Source organism: Papio anubis, chromosome 12 (genome assembly GCF_008728515.1).
Source record: "Papio anubis isolate 15944 chromosome 12, Panubis1.0, whole genome shotgun sequence".
NCBI classification, from domain to species: domain Eukaryota; kingdom Metazoa; phylum Chordata; class Mammalia; order Primates; family Cercopithecidae; genus Papio; species Papio anubis.
Genome location: NC_044987.1, coordinates 74,339,851 through 74,356,059, shown reverse-complemented (window position 1 = coordinate 74,356,059; position 16,209 = coordinate 74,339,851).

The following is a 16,209-nucleotide window of genomic DNA, read 5'->3' as shown; positions in this document are numbered from 1 at the left end:
CAGCCACTTGGGAGGCTGAGCAGGAGAATGGCATGAACCCCGGATGCGGAGCTTGCAGTGAGCAGAGATCGCAACACTGCACTCCAGCCTGGGCAACAGAGCAAGACTCCATCTCAAAAAAAGAAAAAAAGAGTGTAACCTGATATTCCTTTTGGAACAAACATTCAGCAAAGCTGATTTTTAAAAGTTTAAGATTAATTCTACAATTTGTATGGAAAATAATTACTCCTAATGCACTTTATGCAAATAATCAGGCCAAGCATAATAAAGCTAAGATTTATATTGCAAGTAAACTTGCCCTACTATGATTTTTCTTTAATAAAAATGGGGACTGGAGAGAGAAAAAATGTGTTGCAACAAACTATAGTATATCTGTTGTTAGTTGTTCTTGAATTTTTATTATTTTCTGTAGTTTGAACTAAATCCTGAATTCTTTGTGGGTTGCAAGTCCCCAAACTAACACTCTCAGATTTTTGTTTCACTTTTTCTGACTTGAACTTAGTGAAATGGCTACTGCCTTTTACCTGAGGCCCTGAAAACTGAAGCGTATTCTTTGTAATACAGGCAATAAAAACGTGTCAGACTGCCACCTCCTTCCTCCTCTATAACTTAAGAGGCTTAGCCCATTTGTAATGAACCTCCTGATACATAAGATAGCTGTTTAGCTGAACTGATCTAGTCTCAGGACTAGGAAACTGACAAAAAAAGATATGGGACGGTATGTTTAAATTTGCTCTTTCCTGTCTATCCCAATCTGTTTAACAACCTCTGACCCAAATCTCTCTCTGTTAGTAACCCCATGTCGAATTTGTTCTCCGAGCTGTTCACCTGGATCCCCCAGAGTTTAAGATCAATTCTACAAAAGCTTCTGAAGCTAAGACTTTCAATGTTTATCCTGGGACTCATTATTTACCTTATAGTTCACTGTTCTTTGCTAAAACTATAGATGAAAATACTAATGCCCTTGTCATGCAAGCTTTGAAAGCTTAATGAGGCACCCATGAGTATGTGCAGACAGCTGCAAAGCAGTTCCACTCCTCTTGCCTTGGGGTCAACATCTATCCCCCTGTCAGCAGGAAAAGCTTAGAGCAGTTTTCATTGTTTCCAACTTTGTAGCCCACACTTGAAGAATAAGGTGTTATAAAATCCAAAGGGAGGGATTGAAACCACCTTTGCAAAAATTATAACAGAAAATTATTACAATGAAAGAGATCTGACCTACCCAACTCCATCTTGCTTTAATTTCCAAGCTGTCCTAGGAATATGCCAAACTAACTTTGGGAGGAACTTGGATTATAAGTTAGCTTTGAAACAAAGATGATAACAGCCCTTTCCCAAAACAAACCCCTTCCTGCCTGGGAACTAGACTGTCTTTCCAGGACTATCAAATTCACCACAAGATTAGAAATTATGGTTTAGGACTTATGCAACTGGAGGCTGAAAGATTCTAAGCCTGCCAAATTGCTCCTGGCAATAACATCACTATTGTAAAACCTCAGATCAGTGCTTGTGATATTTTGTAGACCCTGCATTCTGATGCACCAGCTGACACCACCCAGACCTGTAATCTGTCTCAAACAGTTCTGCAACCCCACCCAGGAACAGAAGACAGCAAGAAAAACTCACTCCAACTTGACCAATCAGCACTCCCCACTTCATGAGCCCCTACCCACCAAATTATCCTCAAAAACTTCAGTCCCTGAGTTTTCCAGGAGACTGATTTGATTAATAATAAAACACCTGTATCCTGCATAGCTGGCTCTGTGTAAGTAAGTCTTTCTCTATTGCAATTACCCTTTCTTGATAAATGGGCTCCATCTAGGCAACAAGCAAAGTGAACCTACTGGGCAGTTACACTCCTCATCCTGTTTATCAACTTTTGAAAATTAAAAGGTACTTATAAGTCATTCAATCCAACATATTTAGTCATAGCCAGAGTTTAGTTTATAGCTAATCTGTGATGATCAATACAACTTAAACCAGATTTGTACCTGAGTTAAGCCTGAAAAAGATCTTCAAAATATTTGTCCTCATTGTTCCTAACTCCCCTTATCAAACCACTTAAAATATTAACAACAGCAAAATTCATAAGAATCATTCAACTTAAGTGTTTGAAATCTGGGAATTTTTAATTGGCATCTATAATGTATAAATGCAATTTTTAACATAAAGTGTGTACTGTATTAAATCATCTATGCCTATACACATATCAATTTGGGAATTGGATGTTCATAGGTGGGTTGGAAATAAAATAATATATCTGGACAGAGGGATTTTTTCCAGTTTTGTTTGTTTGTTTGTTTGTTTTTTGTAAAGCACCTAACAAATGAGACTAATCTTCCACATTTCCAATGTCTGACTGATTTCTAGGTCAGAGGACCAGAAGGTAGGTGGAAAATAATTCACCTAGGGTAGAGAACTAACTGCTTAGACAGAGTCTCATGAGATGGTATCATTGTCCAAGGTTATAGTGCCTTTTTCTAGTCTTCATTTTATCCATAAACATGAGCTGGTGGATCTCAGATTCTCAATAAATGATAGATACATAAGCTAGAAGGTCAAATTTACTAATTTAGATTATCAGTCACACTCTATACCCAAATTCATTGATCAGATCTTCCATGAAAACATGTTAATATACAATGGAACATATACCTCCAAAATAAATAGTATACTGCGTCTGCTTCCTGGCAGCTAGTTAATCAAGACGCAATTTAAGAATTGTTAATAATTACTTGGCAAGCACAGAAATGTATAAACCACAGAGAGATTTCATTCAAGCCATAATAAAACCTGATTTTTAAAAAATCTCGGTCCTACAACAGAGGTATAAGTAACAATTTGGTTTCTCTTCATTTTCTAGACAACACTGTATAAATGCTGCCAAAATCTTCGTCTTTGACACCATGTTTGCCATATTTCATGCCAACATTCTATTCCTTTGACATATCTTTCTTTTAAGTATATTAATACTGTAGAGTTCTTTTTTGCCTGCTTATAACCTAGAGATTTTCTGTATTTTAATGTGACTATGCATAGATAGTATTGATTTTATCAGTAATATTGGAAGAAGGCACTGCTCTTATGAACACTATATAGCACTGGGATAGTGCACCATTCACTGGTTTTAACTGATTCTTTTTAAGATTTTATCTTGACTAATGGGTCTCTGTAGTCTTGCCCTCACCTTTTAGCCCTGTGCAAAGAAAGGGGCAAAGAACAGAGCTTGATTATTTTCTTTTCTTCCTTCTGATACGATATGCCCTAGGATTGCAGGTTCTCCCAGGATTAACAACCACAGAATTCTGAGGACGGGTTACTGGAGCTTTTGAAATCTTCTGCTATGTGGACAGTTCTTGTAAAGCTACCATGGAAACAGACATCTCATTATTTTTGAACAGGACTGTTTCACATTAAATTAACTGCCATAAGAAAAGAAGAAACTCTCTTTTGTGTGAACATAGAAAAATAATGAAGTTTTGGTCAAGTTATATTTTATCCACAACCACAGGTCAAAATAAAAGTCCTAAAATGTTTGAGTCATCCTGGATCCCATGGCTTACAGAGTACTATTTATATCCTAACAACTTGTATATCAACTTTGCATGTGAAAAGCCCAGTCTGCCCCTCTCCCCAAAAGCCAACAGAATCATAGATTTGCCATCCGACATTCTGATAAAAGCATTTCTGTAAATATGATGAGTATTGCAAGAAGCACAAAGTGGTGACTCCCAGTGTTTCCAAATGTTTTTGTTCTGGATTTTTCCTCCAGCTTTTAGAACAACGTCTAGAATCTGATAAGTCTTCTATATATTGGATGATGAATGCATGAATGGATGAAAATTTCAATGGCCACTTACATAATAGTGTTAGCAATATTACTTATTAATCTGAAATTATTACTAAAGTACATGTGGATTCCTAAACCTTTTTAAGTAACTCCTTGGATTCCTTGTGTTCTGCAGTCCCAAAATTAGAAACCACTTGTATAAAAGGTGTCCTTATTTTCATACAATCTAAGACTGGATGTTATCCAAATCTGTCTAAATATCTGGTCTCATTTAGATTTAGCCATTTTCAAACTATTCAAATAGATCATGTATTTCTATAACGTTTTTCCACTGGTCCCAGGAAGAATTTTCTGAATTATCTAAAGATGGGATGTGTCAAGTGGTAGTTAATTCCTTATCAAGCCCATAGTTGCCACAAGGACAGAGACAATATCTCTCCTCACTGCCGAAACACATTCTAGTACAATATCACACAGTGGGTACTCAATAGCTATAAGCGGGATTATTTTTAAATCACTGTATTTATCAAGAATAAGTCAGCTACCTACTAGACAGTAAATAGAAGAGATTTAGGCATTGAAAGCATGTTGGACTTCAGATAGTTTTTAAAGGCCTTTAAATCAGTATAAAACAAATCTAAGAGTCACATAGCAGTGTGACTCCATTCAAATGGAGTCTCTTTTCTAAATTAAATTCCTAATTCCTTCAAACTCCTTTTATATGATGTAACTTTGAATCTCTTCACCATCAAATTTGACATCCAGAATCACTATATTGCAACAGTTTAAAATAAAATATGAGTATCACTCATCTTTTCTTAACTACTTACAGTATTGTAGACTAAGATTACATTAGCTACTTTGACAACAATATGTATTCTCAACTTTGACTGCAAGTGATAGAAAGCCAACTCAAATGAGCTTAGGCAAAAAAAAGTCACTGAAAAGACAGGAGATTTTGAAGGATAAAGAGTAAAGAAAAGAATTTTGGAAGAAGTTTGTACAGAGGATGATAACTGAGATTTTAACCCATTTATGCTGGAAGTTGCAATTTTTTTGGTGAAAAATCAGACCTTGGTGATGACCTTGAGCAGTAGGATATAAATAACTCCCACTAGCTTAGCGTTCCAATAGTGGAACACTAGGCATACATAGATATATCTTACTTTACTGCACAGAATGGGGAAACTTATCTGACAGTTAGTTGACTAGAACTTGAAAGGCATAAATTCTTCCAGCACACTCATGCTGGGAAATATAGTACTGACAGGTGCCATATCTCACATGTCATTAACAAACTCTCTCTCCTTAGTTCTGAGTGACAAACCTTGGGAACAGAGGTTGGCTGTCCAGTCTTTATCGCGCCACCTGGGCAAGTTCACTGCAGGTAATTTAGATCAGACATGACCAATGGAGACCTAACCCTGTGTGTTGTTGTTGTTCTCAGAGAGAAGAGGGGATAGTCAGACAGTTGTCCCAATTAGTATCCACTACACTGTCATTTTTGCCAACATATCTCAAAATCAAGAATCACTAAAACCACCAAATATTTTTCACAAATGTATCTGCTTAGCCATGTCGCCCCCAAACTTTCTGTATATATGTATAGTTAGCTTTTGGGGACATAATTGCAAGACGCTACACTTACTCATCTTATGTTTAATTTATTAGTGACAACTAATCTCTCAAGCTTCTATTCATGTGCACTTTTCCCAAGGCCTGATCAAGAAACCCCAGTTCCCAATGTGCTGATAAGAGGAAATATATTACATTAAAATAACAACAAATTGTCAAGCTAAGGAATATATAGAGAAAAGCATTTTGTAAAAGATTCTAAGTAAAATACATAATTATGAGATCATACATTGTCAGGAATATTTTGCATGCTATGTTTTATGATAGAATGAATTGACTCAGTAGAACGAGGTAATTTAACTTAATAAGCATCAAAAATATGTCTCAGCCAGCAAGATAATTCAAGTCAATGGCATAACAAAAAGAAAGAGACAATTTCAATATTTTTCTAGCACTAAGAATGTTACATATGTGATAGATTTTGAAGGAAGTGTGTACAGAGGATACTGACTGAGATTTTTAAGAGAATGGTTACAGTAATAAACAAAAGAGATTTTTTTTTTTTTTTTTTTTTTTTTGAGACAGAGTCTTGCTCTGCCACCCAGGCTGGAGTACAGTGGTGTGATTTTGGCTCCCTGCAACCTCTGCCAACTGGATTCAAGCAATTCTCCTGCCTCAGTCTCCCAAGGAGCTGGGATTACAGGCGTGCGCCCCCATGCCTGGCTTATTTTTGTATTTTTAGTAGAGGGGGGTTTCACCATCTATGTTGGCCAGGCTGGTCTCGAACTCCTGACTTCATAATCTGCCCACCTCAGCCTCCCAAAGTAGATTTTAATTGATGAGAATTTCTTGGGCATGATGCCTGCCAGTTGCCTCTTTTACACATATGGACATGACCAGAATAAATAAGCCAAATGTTTGTGAGTCTTTACTGGTTTTCTTGTGCTACTACCCAGCTTTCATGTAGGATAAATGCCATGGATTGTTTATGACAAAACTTGCTCTCCAAATAACTTTCGTGAATATTTCGGATTTCCAGAAACAACGAAAGCCTGAAACTTTAGTAACTCTTATTATTCCTTACTGAAGTTGAGGAAGATAGAGCTCACCAAGAAAAGGGTAGGATAGAGAATACAAATAAGCTAAAAATATGACACTGCTTTAAGCCAAAATTCTTTGTAAAGTTGTTCAATATTATTTAGTAGGGATACAATAAAACTAATTTCCATAAATAAAAAACTGTATGCCTTTTTATGCTATAAAAGCTATGTTTAATGTAACATTTTTGTTTATTTAAAGTTAAAATATTTGAAATTGTGGTGGGTTTTTTTTGAAATTACTTCTTGAGAGGTATTTTTAAGAAATGAAAAATTCAACAACAAAGTGAATCACTTATTCCTAGTAAAAAGCACAATACCAGGCATTTTAATAGTTTAGGAATTTTAGTTGACTAGGACAATAGACTTAAGGCATGTCAGCTGGTTGGCTTGGGGTTAGTGGTACACCCTGTACAAAATTTGTCCAAAGGTGAGAATGTTCTACTTCTGTGCTATCCAGTACAGTAACTGCTAGCCACATGTGGATGTTGAGCTCTTGAAGTGTGGCTAATACAACTGAGCTGAGAAACAGAAATTTTAATTTAAAACATAGGAAATTAAAATTTTAAATAGCCACGTGTAGCGGTTAGTGAGGAGCACAGCTATAGCAATTGACGCCAGCAAGGTGGGTCTTTTTGTTTTGATTTCCACTAGAGGGCACTATCTCCTTCAGTAGAAGTAAGAACCATGTGCATGTCGCCATTTTCCATCTGGTAATGGGAAACAGAACTGGCGGCGTATTTCCAGTTGTCTAGAGATGTCTTAGCCTCTTTATAGGTTGGTGCTCCAAACTGCCATTCACTTAGTCTATCCCTTCAGTTATGACTTTCTCTAGCCTCATGTCATGTATTAAGAGCAGTGTTTTCAGCAAGATGTCACTAAGAACATAGAACGGAGGTATGCCTAAAGAGCAGAAATTCATAAGCTAATATTCGATGGAAAATGTTTAAAAGTAAGTGAAGAAAAATGTATTCTGTACAAATAAATTCATTTTCCCTTAAACAAAATTTAAGATTACATTTTCATTTATGTTTTTTCTTTCAGTCTTTTAATATCATGAATTTCCAAAAAGATTCCTCAAGCTTATTTTACTGCAGAACCTTTATTCATGGAGCACTAATTAACTCTACCTGAACAAAGCACAAAGCAGAGTTTTGAAAGCACTGGAAAGATTTTTCCAGAATGAAATTGGTTTATTAATTAGTAACCTTCAGACAGGCCCCTTCAACACTTATTTGTCCACATTTTTGTTCTTGCATTCATCCCACAAGTTTTCACTTGGTTCATAAACATTGTCCCCTTAAATATTGTTCCTTTAAGTTTTTTTATATTTATTGATACATTGAATTCAGTAAACATTTACTACATGCCCAACACTATTCCAGGTGGTGGATATAGTATGGTAAACAAAACTCATGATTTCTACCCTACTACATTCTAGTGGGGGACAGACAAATACAAAACAAAATACATGAAATGCCAGATGTTGTGTATTATGGAAAAATTAAGCAGGAAATGGGGATGAACTTGTAGTGAGTCAGAGAAAATCTCATTGGAAAACCTTTGTTTTAGTTTGTTCATGGGATTAAATTATATAATGATTGAAATAGGTTTGACACACTGCACCAGACACATAAGAAATGTTTTGTATGTGGAGAAGCGGGTAATTGGTTTCCTGCTCTGGTCCTGCCCCGATTAAGTAGTACCCAGATATGTCTTTTCATTCCTCTGGAATTTTTGGCCTGTCCCTACACCTTACCCAGGGCTGCTAACCAAAGGTGTGGCTTCCATAACCTCTCTCACTGGAGCTGGGGCAGGCCTCACACCATCTTTCTTAGAAAGGTCAGTTCAACTTGGAGATTTCACTTGAAAATGAACTTAACATTCATTGAGACCTTTGTTATTGCTAGGATGTTTGCACTTATTATTTCATTTAACTCTCACAGTACTCTGTAAATTTGATATAATTATATCTACTTTTTCAGATTACAAAAGTTAAGGTAATTGAGATTATTACAAGTCTGCATAGCTTAGTACAGTGATCTTCAAACAATTTCGCTCACTTTTTTAAGTGACACTTAAAATGTTTTTCATAAATTTAAATAGTTATAAATGTAAATTTTCCAATATATTATAAGAAACCGTTTGACTTGACAAAGATTTTAACAAAATCTTTAGGATTTACTTTCTCAATACCAGCAACAAAAGTTCCAAATAAACCATTTTGGCATCCCAGAGGCTTTTATACTCTAAGAGGAATGCACCATTGTTAACAAAAGACATTCTTTGCTTCCAAAACGATTCTACTTTGGAATAGAACATGCTGGGCTCTTTTATAGCGAGTTCATTGGGACAAATGGTATTTTGAAACACCCACGTTGGATTTAACCACTTTTCTGCCCAATTAAATTTTGTGGTGTTTTTTTCAAATTCTTTTCAGTTGGCTCTAGATATATCACACAATGTTTTGGTTTCAAGTATGTAAATTCCTCTCATGTTTTGTCTGGTCACAATTCTTAAGTTATGCTAATGACAGTCTGCACAAAAAAATAAGTAGTTACATAGCTGTCTATACACGAGAGAGAGAATAAAAAGTCTGAAAAGATGAAGTCAGAAATTTTCAGAATGTGCATGGGGTAGATTTGGGGCATAGAGTAAAATATCATTTTCAGACAGGGCCAAAAGAGAGCATCAGATTTTTGTTTTATCCATACATTTTTGTCCTTTTGATCATCTTTTTTTTGTGATGGTCTGAGAACACTCTTAAGTGGTATTGATCACTTAGCACTGGGTAAGGACTTTAATAGAAAGGATCAAACAAACTAGCTGTGAAAATCAGTATCTTCCAATGACATGTAGACTTTTATTCATGCCCCAAGCAAGCTATATTATCTGTGCTGTTTATAAACGAGTTATTTTTCTTTAAAATTCTCTGAAAGTTTCACAGTAATTGTTTTTTATTCACCAGATAGCAAGTTACAATGTTGAAGTTTCTAATGCTAAAAATTAAAAAAAAAGAAACCCCTTGATGGCACTGGTAGACCTTTTGGGGTGTGAGCAAAAATTACATCAAAGATAGGAGGAATTTTCTTTCTCAAATTGTGATCAAAATCACACATTGTAATAAATGCTATAAAGGAAAAGGTCAGGGTTCAGAGATGGAGAATAACAGTGGAATCCTAATTTAGATAAGAGAATAAGAGAAAGCCTCTCTAAGTAACTATTTAGGTCAAGACCCAAGGTATAAACCGGCTTCAGAAAAGTGAATGGAAATAAATATCTAGACCTCCAATCAGAAAAGAAAAACAGTTCTCAAAGTGAGAAAGATATCAAACAGAATTCATTCCCAGGAAGCAAATAATCCAGAAAGTCAGCAAGAACTGTCAAATAACCCAGTCTGAATAATAACGTAACATGGAATATGAAAACAAATTGCCTTCAAGTGCTGAGCTTTATAGATCTACTTAGTAAATATGAAATCAGTAAATCAAGAGCTTAAAGTCTAAATGGAAAACAAAGTAACAATGGAAAGAAAAATAGAAATTGTAAAGTTGAGGAAATAAAAACAAGTCAAAATAACATTGTCTATAAACTAAAAATTACCTGAACAGGATATACAAAGCCAATACTCAAATAAAAACAGTTGGAAGGTTTAATCCAATAATAATAAATTAATAGAAAAAAAGAGTAAAACAAATGCTGTAAAAATAGACATAGAAATCAGAGAAAGAAAATCTCACATTGAGGATATTTGATGTCCCAAAAATAGTGAAGCCAACGAATAGAATGCCCCCCAAAATTGTTTAGAAATAGAACCCAGAAAAAAACTCCTTGAAATAATAAAATCTGTAAATCAAAATCATCAGATTAAAATGGTACACCACATGCCCCCCAAAAAATGTACAGAGAAACATCAATGACAGATCCTGATTATTATGTAATACTGTAGTTTTTGCCTACAGTCATGAGGGAGTAAAAGAACGTGGATGTACTCTCTAACCAGGAACAGTTAGAAATCTGGCCAAATATACATAAAATAAAAGTGTTTGGACATTGGACAAATTCAGTAAAGGGTTGTGATCCCTGACAGAAGGGAAATAGGTGAATCCTACAATAGCTTCCACTTTTAGCCTATAGACAATTTATGGCCCATGAGTGCAGATATAGGGAAGCTGATCAAAGTATGAGGAGTTTTCCCTGAGTTGAGGAGACGGAGATTAGAGTTCAGGGTGGCCCAGGCAACTAGATTTTAGAAGGTAGAATATCGCAGAGAGGATGACTATTCAGAGAAAAGGGCTCTGGGTAATTGAATAGGAGTCGCTTTGAGTCTTTGACTCAATAATAACCTGCCCATGCATAGGATAAAATTTAACAAGACTATACAAATAACAACATGTAGAAAAAGAAAAATTACCAAGAAATAGAAGCCGAACAATATCTATAGCTTATTCAGAACCAAAATTATTCAAGTTCCTTCCAGCCAGGGCAGAATGATTTTATTAAATGCATATGAAATTTACTACAGACACCAGAAGAAGCCTATCTGGAGCTAAACTGGTACTACAGGAACAGTGACTTTAAACACACCCTCAAAAAGCATAAAAAGTTTTAAAACAAGCCTAGAAAATATCAAACTGAATTACAAGTAGTTTAATTTCTTGCCAGAACGAAATTAATTTCCTTTAAGGAAATACAACAAAATCCAGCCCTTAACAATAAAATGTTTATGATGTTTAACATTCAATCAAAAATTGATAGACATGCAAAAATAGAAGAAAACATATCCAAAGAAAAAAATAATTCCATAGAAACAGATACAGAAATGATAAGGTGGAATTAGTAGCAAGAATGATAAAATAATCACTTTAAAAATGTGTTTAATATGCTTAAGAATTTAAAGAAAAAATTGAATGTAATGAGGAGAAAAATGGAAGATTTAAAGAATGAAACTGAGTGAAATTGCAAGAGAAGAAAAATGAAGTATCTGAAGTGAAAATTATACAAATTCAATTAGAAGATTAAGAATGAGATACCCATCCCGACTCATTTTCTGAAGCTAGCATTACCCTGATTTAAAAAAAAAAAAAAAAAAAGATGAAAACATTTTAGGAAAAAGAAACTACAGATTAATTTAATATCCATCATCTACACAGACAAAATAAACCCTTAACACTATGATAGTAACAAATTGCATCAAATAATATGTACAAAGTATTATGTATCTTGAACAAGTGGAATTTGTCCCAGAAATGCAAAGTTTGTTTAATATTTCAAATCAATCAATGCAATTCAACAAAATAACATTAAAAAAATAAAAATAGAACGTCTTAATAGGTGCAGAAAATGCATTTGACAAAGTCAAATATATGGTAAAAATTCTCAGTTTTTATAGAATAGAAGGAATTTGATCAAAGCCATCTATAAATACCCTGAAGTTAACATCACATTTACTTGTGAATAAATGAAGGCTTTCCCCCAAAGATTGTAAACAAAGTAAAAATGTTTACAACCATCATGTTTATTCAACATTGTATTGGATGTCAAAGTCAATGCAATAAGATAAGAAAAATAAACACAAGTTATACATATTGGAGAGAAAGATATAAAATTGCTTTCATTCACAGATGATGATACAATGTAAGTACCAAATTTGGAGAAATCTACAAAAAAAACTGTGAGAAATAGTGAGTTAAACAAGGTCACAGGATACAAGTTCAATAAGTAAAGCAGTTGTTTCTATGTTCAAATAATTAACAAATAGAAATCGTTTACAAAAACATTAACAAACATAAAATAAAAAGGAAGAAATTTATAGTGAAAGCTACAACACACTTCTGAAAGGCCTACAGAAGACCCAAATAAATGGAGAAAGTTACCAAGTTCATGGATTGGAATAGTCAGTATCACTAAAATTCCGATTATCTCTAAGTAGATATATAAATTCAATGCAACGCCAATCAAAACATCAGGGGACATTTTTCAAAATTGACAAGTTTTTTTTATAATTTAAATCAAAATGTAAAGGACCTAGAATAGCCAAAATCATTTTGAAAAAGAATAAATTAGGAGAACTCACACTACTAGTTTTCAAGATTTAATGTAAACTACAGTAATTAAGACAGTGTGGCAGTGGAATAAGGATAAGCATACAGATCAGTGCAACAGAATAGTTCAAAAATAGAAACATATGCATGTGGTCAACTGATTTTGACAAAAGTTCCAAGCCAATTCAGTGAGAAGGGGATAATCTTTTTAACAGATGGTATTGGAACAACTGAATATTCATGTAGGATTAAAAAAAAAAGAAATCTTGATCCCACACCGTACCAAAACATTAACTTGAAAAGGACCATAGACCTAAACATAAAAGCTAAAACTATAAAACTTACAGAAGAAAGCGCAGGAGAAAATCCTTGTGACCTTGGAGTTGGTAAGGATTTCTTTAGACAGGAAACAAAAAGCATGAAACATTGGACTTCATAAAACTAAAACCTCCTGCTTTTTAAAGAAATGCCACAGGCTGGGAGAAAATATTCATAATACATATATCTGACAAAAACTGATATCTAAGTATATATCAGATGTATATAAATCTTACAATTTATAAGAACTCTTATGACTCAATGTTAGAAGACATCCACTCAGTTAAAAAAACAGGCAGAAGGTTTCAACAAACACATTTCACAAAAGAAGATATACAAATGGTCAATACATCAAAAGATGCTAAGATTATTAGTCTCAGGAAACAGCAAATCAAAACCACAGTGAGATACAAACACACCACTAGTAGAATGGCCAAAAATTTTAAAAGCTGACAATGCCAGGTGTTGAGGAGAATGTGGAACAAGTGGAATTGTCATAAATAATTGACGGGAATGTAAATTGTTACAATCATTTTGAGAAATGGTTTGGCAGCTTCTTACAAAATTAAACATATACTAATCATGTAATACAGCAATGACGCTTCTAGGTATTTACCCAAGAAAAATGAAAACATATTTGCACAAAATGATATGTACAAGGTTATTCACAGATTTTTTTTTATGAAAGACAAAAACTGCAAACAGCCAAAATGTCCATTAAGTGAATAAACACAATTATAAACACATTCATACAACGAACTATTACTCAGAAGTAAAAAGAAACAAACTATTGATGTACACAACATGGATAGGTTCCAAAAAGAACGCAGATAAAAGAGTATATAATATATAGTTACGATTATTGGAAACTCTAGAAAACTAATCTAATCTACAGTCATAGCAGATCAGTGGAAGTATGGGTGAAGAAAGGGTGATTGACTGGGAAGAGGAAGAAGGGAAACTTTTGGGGTGATAGAAATATTCTACATCTTAAATATGGTGGTGATTACATGTGTGTATACTTTTGTCAAAATTAATCAAACTGTGAGTGCTCTTAAAATGGGTGTATCTGATAGTATATAAATTGTAACTTAGAAAAATTTGCAAGGTGACATATAATATCTGATTCCCAGAATCATACTCCTGAAATAATGTGGTACATTTTATGCAAGGCTTTGTTTTAAGTTTCATTCAAATTTTATGTTAATTCATTCCTGTTTTCCTACTGTAAAAAATAGTATTTGCTCTGACAAAATAAAATAATTTTATGACTAAAAAAATGAGAAGGTATGAGAAAGTGTTTTTATAGCAGGGAGTATACTCTTATTGTCTAAAGAGGACATATGCACTAAAAATGCAAAGTACAACTTCAATTCATGATAAATTGTATGATCCTGTTATTAAATATTTACCTACAATTCGGCAATTCCTTAAGCCTATTTTATTCTAGTGAATTCAAATATAATTAATGAAGTACATTTAAAAGGCATGTATAATATGAAACAATTATAAAACTATTCTTATTTATATACTTGCCTACCACCTATGTATCAGAGTTTTTTGTCTGATTTTGTACACATAAATGTATGTTTGGAATCTTTCTTTTTTTTATTACACTTTAAGTTCTGGGGTACATGTGCAGAACGTGCAGTTTTGTTACATAGGTATACACATGACATGGTGGTTTGCCACACCCATCAACCCGTCAACTACATTAGGTATTTCTCCCAATGCTATCCTTCCCCTAGCCCTTCACCCGCCAACAAGCCCTGGTGTGTGATGCTCCCCTCCCTGTGTCCATGTGTTCTCATTGTTCAACTCCCACTTATGAGTGAGAACATGCAGTGTTTGGTTTCTGTTCTTGTTTTGGTTTGCTGAGAATGAGTTTCCAGCTTCATCCATATCCCTACAAAGGACATGAACCCATCCTTTTTTATGGCTGCATAGTATTCCATGGTGTATATGTGCCACATTTTCTTTATCCAGTCTATCATTGATGGACATTTGTGTTGGATCCAAGTATTTGCTATTGTGAATAGTGCCATGATAAACATACATGTGCATGTATCTTTATAGTAGAATGATTTATAATCCTTTGGGTGTATACCCAGTAATGGGATTGCTGGGTCAAATGGTATTTCTAGTTCTAAATTCTTGAGGAATTGCCACACTGTCTTCCACAGTGGTTGGACTAATTTACACTCCCACTAACGGTGTAAAAGTGTTCCTATTTCTCCACATCCTCTCCAGCATCTGTTGTTTCCTGACTTTTTAATGATCACCATTCTAACTGGCATGAGATGGTATCTCATTGTGGTTTTGATTTGCATTTCTCTAATGACCAGTGATGATGAGTCTTTTTTCATATGTTTGTTGGCTGCATAAATATCTTCTTTTGAGAAGTGTATATTAATATCCTTTGTCCACTTTTTGATGGGGTTGTTTGGGTTTTTTTCTTGTAAATTTGTTTAAGTTTTTTGTAGATTCTGGATATTAGCCCTTTGTCAGATGGATAGAGTACAAAAATTTTCTCCCATTCTGTAGGTTGCATGTTCACTCTGGTGATAGTTTCTTTAGCTGCACAGAAGCTCTTTAGTTTAATTAGATCCCATTTGTCAATTTTGGCTTTTGTTGCTGTTGCTTTTGGTATTTTAGACATGAAGTCTTTGCTCATGCTTATGTGCTGAATGGTATTGCCTAGGTTTTCTTCTAGGATTTTTATGGTTTTAGGTCTTACGTTTAAGTCTTTAATCCATTTTCAGTTAATTTTTGTATAAAGTGTAAGGAAGGAGTCCAGTTTCAATTTTCTGCATATGGCTAGCCAGTTTTTCCAACACCATTTATTAAATAGAGAATGCTTTCCCTATTGCTTGTTTGTGTGAGGTTTGTCAAAGATCAGATGGCTATAGATGTGTGGTGTTATTTCTGAGGCCTCTATTCTGTTCCATTGGTCTATATATCTGTGTTAGTACCAGTACCATGCTGTTTTGGTTACTGTAGCTTTGTAGTATAGTTTGAAGTCAGGTAGCGCAATGCCTCCAGCTTTGTTCGTTTTGCTTAGGATTGTCTTGGCTATGCAGGCTCTTTTCTGGTTTCATGTGAAGTTTAAAGTAGTTTTTTCCAATTTTGTGAAGAAAGTCAGTGGGAGCTTAATGGGGATAACATTGAATCAATAAATTTCTTTGGGCAGTATGGCCATTTTCACGATATTGATTCTTCCTATCCAGGAGCATGGAAGATTTTTCCATTTGTTTGTGTCCTCTCTTACTTCCTTGAGCAGTGGTTTGTAGTTCTCCTCGAAGAGGTCCTTCACATCCCTTGTAAGTTGTATTCATAGGTATTTTATTCTCTTAGTAGCAGTTGTGAATGGGAGTTTACTCATGAT